At 43.9% G+C, this 10,400-nt stretch overlaps 1 protein-coding gene across 1 annotated transcript in view; it reads right to left on the bottom strand.

The window, feature by feature from the left end:
• Positions 1–932: 932 nt before the first annotated feature.
• Positions 933–10,400, bottom strand: part of CDK12 (cyclin dependent kinase 12) — a 79,485-nt gene continuing 70,017 nt past the window's right edge. Inside the window, exons 16-17 of the transcript XR_012481202.1 lie at positions 1,799–1,897; positions 933–1,417 (exon numbers count right to left, since the gene is read on the bottom strand). The gene's annotated coding sequence lies outside the window, so the exon portion shown is untranslated. The remainder of the gene's footprint in view (positions 1,418–1,798; positions 1,898–10,400) is intronic.

Below are 10,400 nucleotides of genomic sequence, written 5' to 3'. Positions count from 1 at the left end.
TTCTTCCTTTGGGGGACAGAGTTGAGAGGGAGATAAAATATATTTTTGTTCATTGAAAAAACCAAATTTTTAAAAATCAAAAATTATATAAGCTGAGGAAAGAACAATAGAAGGATTATAGGGACCCTACTCTCACCAGGCAATAGTATGCTTGATCTGTATTCCTCAACCTCCATATATCTCCCTCCATGTAGAAGGAGGTAAAGTCCTCAATCCCTATTTGTCCACAATTCTGATATATATTTGGCAGGTAGGGAATGAGGGTTGGGCCTAAGAATGCCTCATCAGGTCAGTGCTAGATTGATGTGGGCCTTTCTCCCCTTGGATTCTGCCCTCATTCATCACTTTTAGCCACTTCCTGAAGGCCAGTTCCTGTTCTTAACCTAACCCTGGGTTAAGAGCCCTAAGGGATCCAAGAATACATTTAAAGAGTTGTAAACTTGGATGTGAAAAAAATTATATCCTCATTTCAATGTAATTGGTTTCCTTTGCAGTCCTACATAGTTTATTTTATGTATTTAAAAATATTATCAAGAAGGGGGTCTATGAGTTTCATCAGGGATCTGTGATATTAAAAAAAAAAAAAAAAGAACCTCTGCTCTAGGAGTTTTTTATGAAAGGCTCAGGAAAAATCTTAACTCATATTAGAGCTATATATTAGAGAAAAACCACTAGAGGTGTCAGAGGAGTTTTGGAAAGACAAAGACCACTAAGGTACCATTTTGTGGAACTAGCAACCATTTCTGACCTCTCTGGAAAGCAGTTTTCAGCTGAAATAGAAAAGTCACTAAACTGTACATTCCCTTTGACTCATAAAATTACTACCAGACCTAGAAAGGTCAAGGAGAGAAGAAAAGGTCCCATATATTAAAAAATATTTATAGCAGCACCTTTTATGATAACACACAACTGATAATAAAGTGAGTGCCTACTAGGAAATTGCCAAGCAAGTTCTGGCATATGATTATAAAATAACATTATTATGCCTTAAGAAACAAACTTCGGAGTGGTAGCAGGGTGGCCTAATGAGTAGAGGGCTGGCCTCAGAGTCAGGATAACTCACCGCGTTTGGTCCAGGGCAAGCTATATAACTTCTCATTGCCATAAGCCATTCTTTAAGATAAGACACTGCTGAGTCTAGAAAATGCTCACCCTCGTTGGTAGGGTGAGTTTCCTCCCTAGGAATTCTTTTTACCAATGAAAATGAGACATTTAGACACACAAAAAAGACAATTACAAATATGAAGAATTCAGAAAAATTTGTGAAGACTTGTATGAATTGATGAAGTGGGAGCAGCAATCTACCCAGAGACCACAAGGAAAACAATGTTGAAAGACCTTCAGACTGATCAAAATGTGACTTCAGAGAGCTGAAAAATGAAGCATTGTTTTCTCTTCTTTGCAGAAAGATGTTGGCCTATAAGTACAGAACAAGGCACACATTGTTAATCATGGACCATGTCTTGATTTGTTTTGTTTAATTACATATCTTTGTTATAATAGGGAGTTCTCTTTAGTGGTGGAGGAACAATAGTTATTGGGAATTACAACAATAAGCAAGCAACATGGATAAAAAAAATGATATTCATCAATTTTTTTTTAATGGATACAACTCCGAATTCTGGGTTTTAGTTTTAGGTTTGTCATTTAACTGTATGATCTCTTCAAATTTTAGGGAAGTCAGTTCCCCTTTCTGGGCAGTAATTTCCAGTGATTAGACTGAATGACCTCTAATATACTTTCTGGATTTAAGACTCTAGATGTAATATAGTCTTATCTTTTCACGGTAGGTACTTACTCAATGACCATTGGATTCTTCAAGCATGGCTTTGCTCCCTCATTTGCAATGTCTTAACTTCTCTTAGGATTCCTGGGGGCAGTGGGGAAGAGGTGGTCTCTATAGCAACAGATCAAAGACCAGGTGGTAGATTAGATGGAGACCGAGTAGAAGGGGAGAAGTGAAGGAAAAGGGAGAACAGGAAGGAACAGGCCTGATATTTAGAACTAATCCCACTGTTGAGAGCTTTTCAAGTCATCTTCATTTTAACCCTGAGGTCGGATATTCTCCCACCTTGACTGAAGAATTCCCTACTTCTGTGTGTATCCCAGCTACCAGAAATAGAATCAGATTTTTATTGACTGGTGAAGGACCAGGAGGAATTATTTCAGGAGTTAGAGAGCAACCCCAGGAGGACCTAAATTTACTCACTGTAGCCAAATAAAGCCTTCACTACTCCTACTGGGAATTCCCTTTACCAATGAAAATCACAGGTTCAGACAAAAAAGAGATGATTACACACCTAAAGGATTCAGAGAAATTTGTGAAGATTTGTATGAACTGCAGCCCATTTGAAGACTACCCTGAGAAGCAGCTTCTAGATCTTCCCATTATCTTGTTCTTTGGTGTTTCCCACCTTACCCTTTTGGAAAGTTCTTAGTTTTAAACTTATTCCTTTCTAGCTTAAGTCTACCTTCCACCCTTTTGGGGCACACAAGCTGATGCTTATCAATACCTTCTGGGAAAACAGTGCCATGTGAACCTGAAGCAGGGGCTTTGATTATTAACAATAAATAGAGTGGGGAGAGGGATAAAGAGATAGATATATCTCATGGTCCCTGTGAGTTATTAGAAAGAAGGTACTGGTGGTTGCTAAGCAACAGGTCTCGGAAGAGGACAAGGCACACAGTGTGGAACAAGGCGCCATCAAATGAACATTAGAAAAACAGAGAAGGGGCAGGGGCACCCACTGGGGCCAGGGAGGGACAGGTAAAAGTACAGGGCCAGCCGGTTTGCTCTCACGTCTAGTCATTTTTCCCAGCTTGGGGGCTGGGAAGAAAAGACCCTAATAGGCTGCACCCCTACTTTCCTTCAAGACTGTTAGTAGTGTGGGGTAACCTGGTTTCCATAGCTACTGAAATACCCTCCTAGATTGACCTGTGGGGTCCTGAGATGTCTTTCCTCCCCAACTCTGGGATGTGCATTCTTAGACTTACCCTTTCCTACTTCCTTACGCCTCCTAATAGGCAAGGGAGGCGCCAAGGTAAAACGGGTGCCCCAGAGTTCGGCTGGGTTTGGCAGGTCCTAAGGTGATCCTTTAGGGAGGAGGGAGGATGCTTTGTTGGAGGGCACACGAAGAGCTCCTTACAAAGACACCATCATGGAGGTGGGGCGGGGAGGAAATTGAGAGCAGAACCAAATGGTAGCACCAGATATAAAGATAGAGGTGGTGCTTTTTGTTTCTAGGGGGGTTTGAGGAAGCGGAGGGGAGGAGAGGGCACGGGGCAGCTTCTCCTGTGCCCCTCCGCCCGGCCAGCCCCAGGCCCCGAACCCGAAGTCCAGCTTAGCGGAGACCAGAGAATGAAGATATAGAACATTAACGTATGTCAAATATAAGTGAGTGGCACCGAGGGGCATAATCTGTTTTTCTAATATGACCACAAGCAGAGTGTTAGAAGAATTAGGCCGACAGCTGCTGTGGTTTTTTTTTCCCTTTCTCTCTCGCTCTCTCACTCTCCCTTCCTCCTCGGCGTTTGCACACACCAATGGCAGCAGAGCCCTGCTCGCGATTTCTCTTAATCTTCCTCCTCCATCCTGCGCTCTTTCCGCAGGCGGTGCTGCGAAGCCGGCAGAGCCCAGCGTCACACCTTACTGCTCCTCAAGATTGCTCCACAGAGAGCTGAGGGAGATGGCAATTCGGCGCTGACGCCGGCTGGCAGCAGTTGGGCGGGGGGAAAGAGTAGGAGAGAAGGAGGGAGGGAAGGGGGAAGAAAGTTGGCACAGATACCAAGTTTTTCCCTAGAGAGATGGGGGGGGGGCGGAGGAGAGGGAGAGGAAAAGGGAGGGAGAAAAGGAGAGAAGGAAGAAAGGGAGAGACAGAGAGACAGGGACAGAGAATGATGAAAGTTCTCTCTTGATCTCTCAGACACAAATGCTTGTGAACTCCCCCGCCCCCACCGGCCCCCCAGGCTTCCTCAACAATGACTCTCCGCAGACCACACTCTCGCAGGGTTCCACCCAATCCCCTGCCAGGTGCCCGTACAATCTCCCACATTCCCAATCACCCTGGAGTCTAGACTGACTCACACATGTTGTGTGTGCCCGTACTTGTGTGTGTGTGTGTGTGCATGCGCGCGTGTGTACGCCTGTATGTTGTCTCTGTTTTGGATCGCAGTAGAATGCAGTATGTAAATGAGATGGTTATTACCGCAATGTTCATCAAGCTGAGCCGAGAAGACATTAATAGCCTGATGAATATGCATGTGAATTTGTTAATTAAGTTAATTATTCTGCTGAAAATGCATTCGTCTTCCAAGGACATTTTCCCAATGATTTTTACATGCTCTAGCCATTAGTCATGCTATATTTTATCAGGGAAATGAGTTTGCTTAAGTTGTTAAAAAAAAAAAAAAAAAAAAAGAGAAAGAGAAAGAAAGGAGGAAAAAATGGGAATGGCCGAATGCTGTTGGAGTTGAGCGTGGGAAGGTGGCAGAAAAGGCCAGCCTCAAGTCTGAGGCCCAGCTGGGCCTTTGAAGCCTGCCCTAGATTTTTATGGGCATTTCATTCTACATTTTTTTTTGTGTTTTTTTTTTTTTTATGACAAACTTTTTTTTTTCCAGTGCCAAATTTCCAACACATTAATTAATTGTTGTAGCCAATTAACTGTAGTTGTGCAAATGAGTTTAGCACTAATTACCATGCAGTGCCTGTAATCACATAAAAAACTTGCTGAGAGAGAGGGAGAAAGGGAGGAGAAGATAAAGGGGGAATTTAAAAAAAAAGGGGGGTAGCGACATGAAAGGAAAGAACCAGGAAGAGGAGATGGATGGGGTAAAAGTGGAGAGAGGAGAGAGGCTTGTCCTAAGGAGATCATGCTGCTATTATTTAGAGTCTTTAAAGTCTTGTCCAAGGGACCAGCACAGTTATTCTTGCCTTCTTTAAGATCCAGATTGCCTCTTTGGGATAGGGAAGGATTGGAAAAAAAGGGATTTTTCCTTATGGATGAATGTCTAATGAAAGAAATTCAGATTGGAAATCTCCGATTAAGAAAATAAAAGTCTTCTCTCAAAGGTCTCCAAGGATCTTAGCCCTCCCCCCAACTTTCTTCGGTAGGGATTAGGAAGTATCAGTTAAAAGAAGAATCCTATTGGTACCAATCATTCCCTCTGCATCAATGAGTACTGACCATATCATCTACATTGTCCCAAGAAGATGCCAAGTAACGACACCTAAGGCCTGGCCTTTGAGGCTACAAGTAATTTGGCAATCGTGGATTACCTCACCTCTTTTGAGATTAAGGTGGTCAGTGGCCCAGAGATAGAATGCTGGGCCTGGAATCAGCCCCACTTCCTAGCTGTGTGACCCTGACCAAGTCACATAACCCTATCTGCCTCAATTCCTCATCAGTAAATGAACTGGAGAAATAAATGGCAAAAGAAAACCCCAAATGGAATCACGGAGAGCCAGCACAAGTGAACAACAACTTTTAGGAAAGACAAGCTCAGAAGAGAGGTAAGAGGAAGCATCTTAATGGATGAGATACCAGCCAATTAACAGTGTAGACACAGGAATGGTCAGAGGGAATAGTGATGGTTCTAAGTCTATAGAAGTATGGGAAGTAATGACATCTGGCCAGCTAGAGATCATGAGGTAACTAGAATATGGCATCTTCTTTCCTTAACATACCACCATCAATCCTAGGTTTTCACCTGTCAGCCTCAATAGGCTGAGAACCATGGGGATGGACATGATGGTTTTCTCAATCGCTTGTAGCTTGCTCCATTTGTCAATGGGCATTGGGGGAGCTCATAGAGTAAATGGTAGTGCTTAGCTGGATGGTTGAGAACCACTTCAGTTGTGTATAAATGAACAAGAATCTTCAACTTTAAGCAATCTCTCTTTCCTTTCTCCTTAGCAAAGAGCTCCTCTTAGCTTCAGGAGCTACTCCTGGATCATAATGACTTGATTAACCAAGGATTTCTTCTTCCTTCTTTCTTCCCTAGAAAAGAACACAAAAGTTCTCCCACACATTTCTAATGGTTTCTAATTGTCTTTTGCCTTTAATAAACAAGTTTACCTTTGCATGGAGGGTCCAAAGTTATCTTGTCCTGTGCTATTCTCTTATTTTGCTTGTGCTTATACATTCAACTCCCTTTCAGATGAAGGTGTTAACTGGGAAAATGCTTGTCTTCTACCTTGAATTACCTCCTTTATAAGACTGATCTGGAGGTATGGTATGTGAAAAGAAAAGGATTATCTTTTGGGTGAATGTGTTCAATAAAAGTGCCCAAGGCACTCTCCTACAAAAGAATGTAGTCCTGGGTGAGTGGGATTCTAAGCTACTAAAATCACAGACCCACTGGATTGCTTCACCCACTGGGAAGCTCTGTGGCCAAAGGAAATGACACTATTATGTGGAAGCTGTGTGGATTTGGGTCACCTCTGTAAAGATCATCTTTATCTAGGTAGTTCTATACCTAACTTATCCCAAAAAATCCAGAGAACGGAAAGCCATAGAACTTTTGCAATCTCCCATTCCTCTGGCTTATAACTACTTGAAGAAAGACTTGAAGAGGTAACTAAGTGGCATAGCAGATAAAACAATGGACCTAAAGCCAGAAAGACCTGAGCCCAAATACAGCCTCAGATACTTGCTAGTTGTTTAATCTTGGAAAAGCCACTTGATCTGTTCCCTTGGTTTCTTGCTCTTTAAAAATTGGGATGGGGGTGCAGCTAGGTGGTGCAGCCCTTAAGTCAGAAGGACCTCAGTTCAAATCTGGCCTCAGACACAATACTTCCTGGCTGGGTGACCCTGGGTAAGTTATTTAACCCCAATTGCCTCAGCAAAAAAACAAAATAAAATTGGGGTAGGTGGGAGGGAGGGAGGGAATATCCTTAGTTCCCAGGTTTGTTGTGATGAGAGAATATTTATAAAAGTGTTTTACAAACTTTAAAATACTGCATAAATGCTAAATAGCTACCTATACAACATACACCTGTCTTGTTCTTAATGGAGATAGGGATCAGACAGCAGGTCATAATCTTTGTCAAGATCCTAGAATTCACTGTTAAAAGGAATGGTTTCTCCTTCCTCTCTTCTGGGGAAGCCATCTCCAAGGCTACTGGGCCCTCTTGTTTGCAAAGAGAATGAAATTCCCCCACAAAATCTATCGAAAATATATCAGAGATGAGAAGCCCCTAGGAGAAGATGGGGGATACACCCTTTCTCCCTGACCTAAAAGACACAGTTGGGTAATGGTTTTAGATCATTTCTCTCTTCACTTTTTATTTGGCCATCTTCAGTCCAGACATTGGACTTGGAAGGAGCATGAAGATAAAAAGGATGAGTTTTGTCTGCCATGTTTGGCAGTGGACATTACCCCTTCAGTTCTGCATTTCTAGCTGGCATTCCATGAGCCCAGCCCTTCCCCTTGGCCATAGGATCCTTAGGTTTGGGTTAAAATGATGGCTCTATAAATATTTTTGCATGAGGTTTAACCAAATCTGAATCCTAGCCTTTCCAATTCTTTAAATGCTTCTCGGTGGGTGACCAGTCTCTTTATCTCACCAGTTTTAACTGCACCCTGCCCAGATCCCCTCTTGAGCCCAATGTTAAATGCAGTCAGACAAATTCAGTTGTTAGAGATTTCCCAGGGAAAAATCCCAGGGAAGTGACTAACTCAGAGATGAATAACTTTGTGGGGAGTACGCCCAGGTCCTCTGTCTATCTCCCTTTCAAAGGAGCCAGGAAAGTTAGGGAAAAACTGTTTCACACCATTGGGAAAGTCTAAGAGAATGAAGAACATTTGGGTTTCAAATGCTGGAAACAGCATGAAGGAGGGAGGATTAAGGTGTCCTTTCTGCATCCCATCCCATTTCCATCCAGGCTTGTGTTCCTACCACTCACCTTAGCCTTCCTTTACAGGCAGTAGAGGGTTAAAGGTATGGTATGGGCAAGCTATAAATTTCCCATCAGAGTGTGAGGAGAGCAGGACTTGGGGGGGGGTTGTTTGGGGTGGGGGGAACTGGGAAAAAGCCAGGAGGTTGTCTCTAGGTAACAATAAACACTGCGAGCTAGGAGCAGCTGTTACACTTACTCTCTCTGCATCACAATGCTGAAATAACACTAATAAACGAGTGCGCCCCAACGCATGGGCATACATTCAGGCGCTCAGGGCTCTGCCGGCAGTGACACGGGCCCTCCCTCCTCTATCCTAGAGGCATGTCCTCGGCCCCAGTTTTCTCTCTTTGGAGCCCTGCTTCACGGCATGCCAGCAGCCAGACCACTCATGGTCCTCGGTATCCTTCTGGGAATGAGAACACACAGACCCCCTTGGGCTGGAGTTCCCTTAGATAGGGGAAGGGAGAAGCTGGGAGTTCTGTGTGGAAATATTAGGAGCATGTGTTGGAGGGAAAAACAAGAGAACTGAGGGGCAGTGGACAACTTCTCTGTGTCGTGTGTGTGTGTGTGTGTGTGTGTGTGTGTGTGTGTGTGTGTGCGCGCGCGTGTGAAGTGGCTGAGAAGGGAGCAGGCTGAGAGAGAGGTCAAAGAGAATTTGGGCCTGGGTAGGAGCCGGGGTGGGTGGTTAGAGGGGAGGAGGGAGAGAGCACTGAATGTGGCATCCAGCATGGTGGCTTCTGGGCTTTTTCTGAAGCTAAGCCCTTTACTTTCTCAGAAGCATCATACTGATATCTAACATCAAGGCTGGTGTTGGTTTAGGGCTGAACTTTATTTTAGAACCTCCCGACAGGCCCACCCGGGGTTCGTGATCCTGCCAAGCCAAGCCTGTCTGCAGCTGGGAAGAGAGGAGATGGCGAGGAAGTGGGTGAGCCCCAGCCCTGTTTATGGGCACAGACAGGGAGGGCTGCTCTGTTCTTCTCTCCACCCTGAAGCCACCTCTGGATTCCTAGGAATGACCACAGGCAGAAGTGCCCCATGCCTCAGCTGGAGAGCAGAGCTGCTGACACAGAAAGGAACAGGAAGAGATAAATGAGGAGAAGTAGGGTCATTATCTGACTTAGAACTTCCCTTCCCAGAACCCTTTCCTTGTCCTCCTTCACAAGGAGTGGAGATTCTAAGGGATCAAGAGGAATTCCTGACTATAGCCAGTCATGGGGTAAAGATTCTTGGGGTTGTATTTCCCTATATTAACTCTTAACCAAAGGAAGCCAGTAACACTGAGAGGCAAATTGGGGAACTAGGGTTCATCATGGATGGGCAATTGACCTGTCTCTTCTCTGGTTTCACAAGTAGTCAAGCCTTAGGGCCCTGTGGGAAGTTGGGTGGTCCAGTGGATACAGTGCCAGGACTCTGGCACTATGTGACCCTGGCCAAGTCACTTAACCCGGTTTGCCTCAGTTTCCTCATCTGTAAAATGAGCTGGAGAAGAAAATGAGAAACTATTCCAGTATTTTTGCTGAGAAAACCCAAATAAGGTCGCCAAGAGTTGGATACAACTGAAATGAATAACAATACTTTTTCTACTCTTCACCCCCTCATCAAGTTAAAAAAAAAATAGAAAAATTAAACCTGGGGACATGAAGGCCCAAGTTCAAATTCTTCAGCTATTTACTGGTTGTGTGGTTCTGGGGAAATAATTTAACTTGTCTCATTTTCAAAATGAGGATAATAATAGAAACTACCTCACAGAGCTGCTGTGAGGATCCACTGAGATAATATGTAAAAGACTTTGCAAACTTTATAGGGCTATATGAATGCTAGCTAACTATCATCACCATCATCACCATTAATAGGGGTAGTGTTTCTGAAGAGAAAAAGGAAAAGACACATTTCAGTTCTCATCAGGGTGCCTAACATATATATAGTAGGCACTTAATAAATGATGGCTCATTGGGTGACATTCCAAGGCTGTGCCTCGAGGAGCCAGGTGGGAGAAGAGACTTCATCAACTTCTGGAGAATACACTCCCACCTATTTGTTCCTATTCCTCTTAACTCTGCTGAGTCTTAAAAATTTTTTTCTTCCATCTTTACTCTGGTCACCTTAACCTCTCCAATTTAGGCACCGATAAATAGCCACCCATCATTCATCCATCTGTCTTCCCTTTATCTTTCCCCAACCCCCCTGCTTTGGAAGCCCATTTATGTATCTTTCAACCCTCCTTGTTATATATATCCTCAGTCTTTTGTATACATATCAAAAGGAGAACTACCTTTACAATCCCAATTCTGCCTCCCCTGGTGTTTATTTATAGGGAAGAGACTGGCAAACCTTGCTGGCAAACCCTTCAAATGTCGTATTCTCTTTAGGAAGTTATTCTCACCCTTCCATCCAGCAGTCATAGCTCAGAATGTGGGCACAGAGGGGAGAAGCTGAGACTGCCATGGAAAGCACACCCAGGCTATGAGGCCATAGGGTTAGAGGGAGGATACCTGGTGACCT

The sequence above is a fragment of the Sminthopsis crassicaudata genome, chromosome 4 (assembly GCF_048593235.1).
Source record: "Sminthopsis crassicaudata isolate SCR6 chromosome 4, ASM4859323v1, whole genome shotgun sequence".
NCBI lineage: Eukaryota > Metazoa > Chordata > Mammalia > Dasyuromorphia > Dasyuridae > Sminthopsis > Sminthopsis crassicaudata.
Note: the sequence above shows the minus strand (reverse complement) of the source record. Positions and strands in the feature narration are given on the sequence as shown.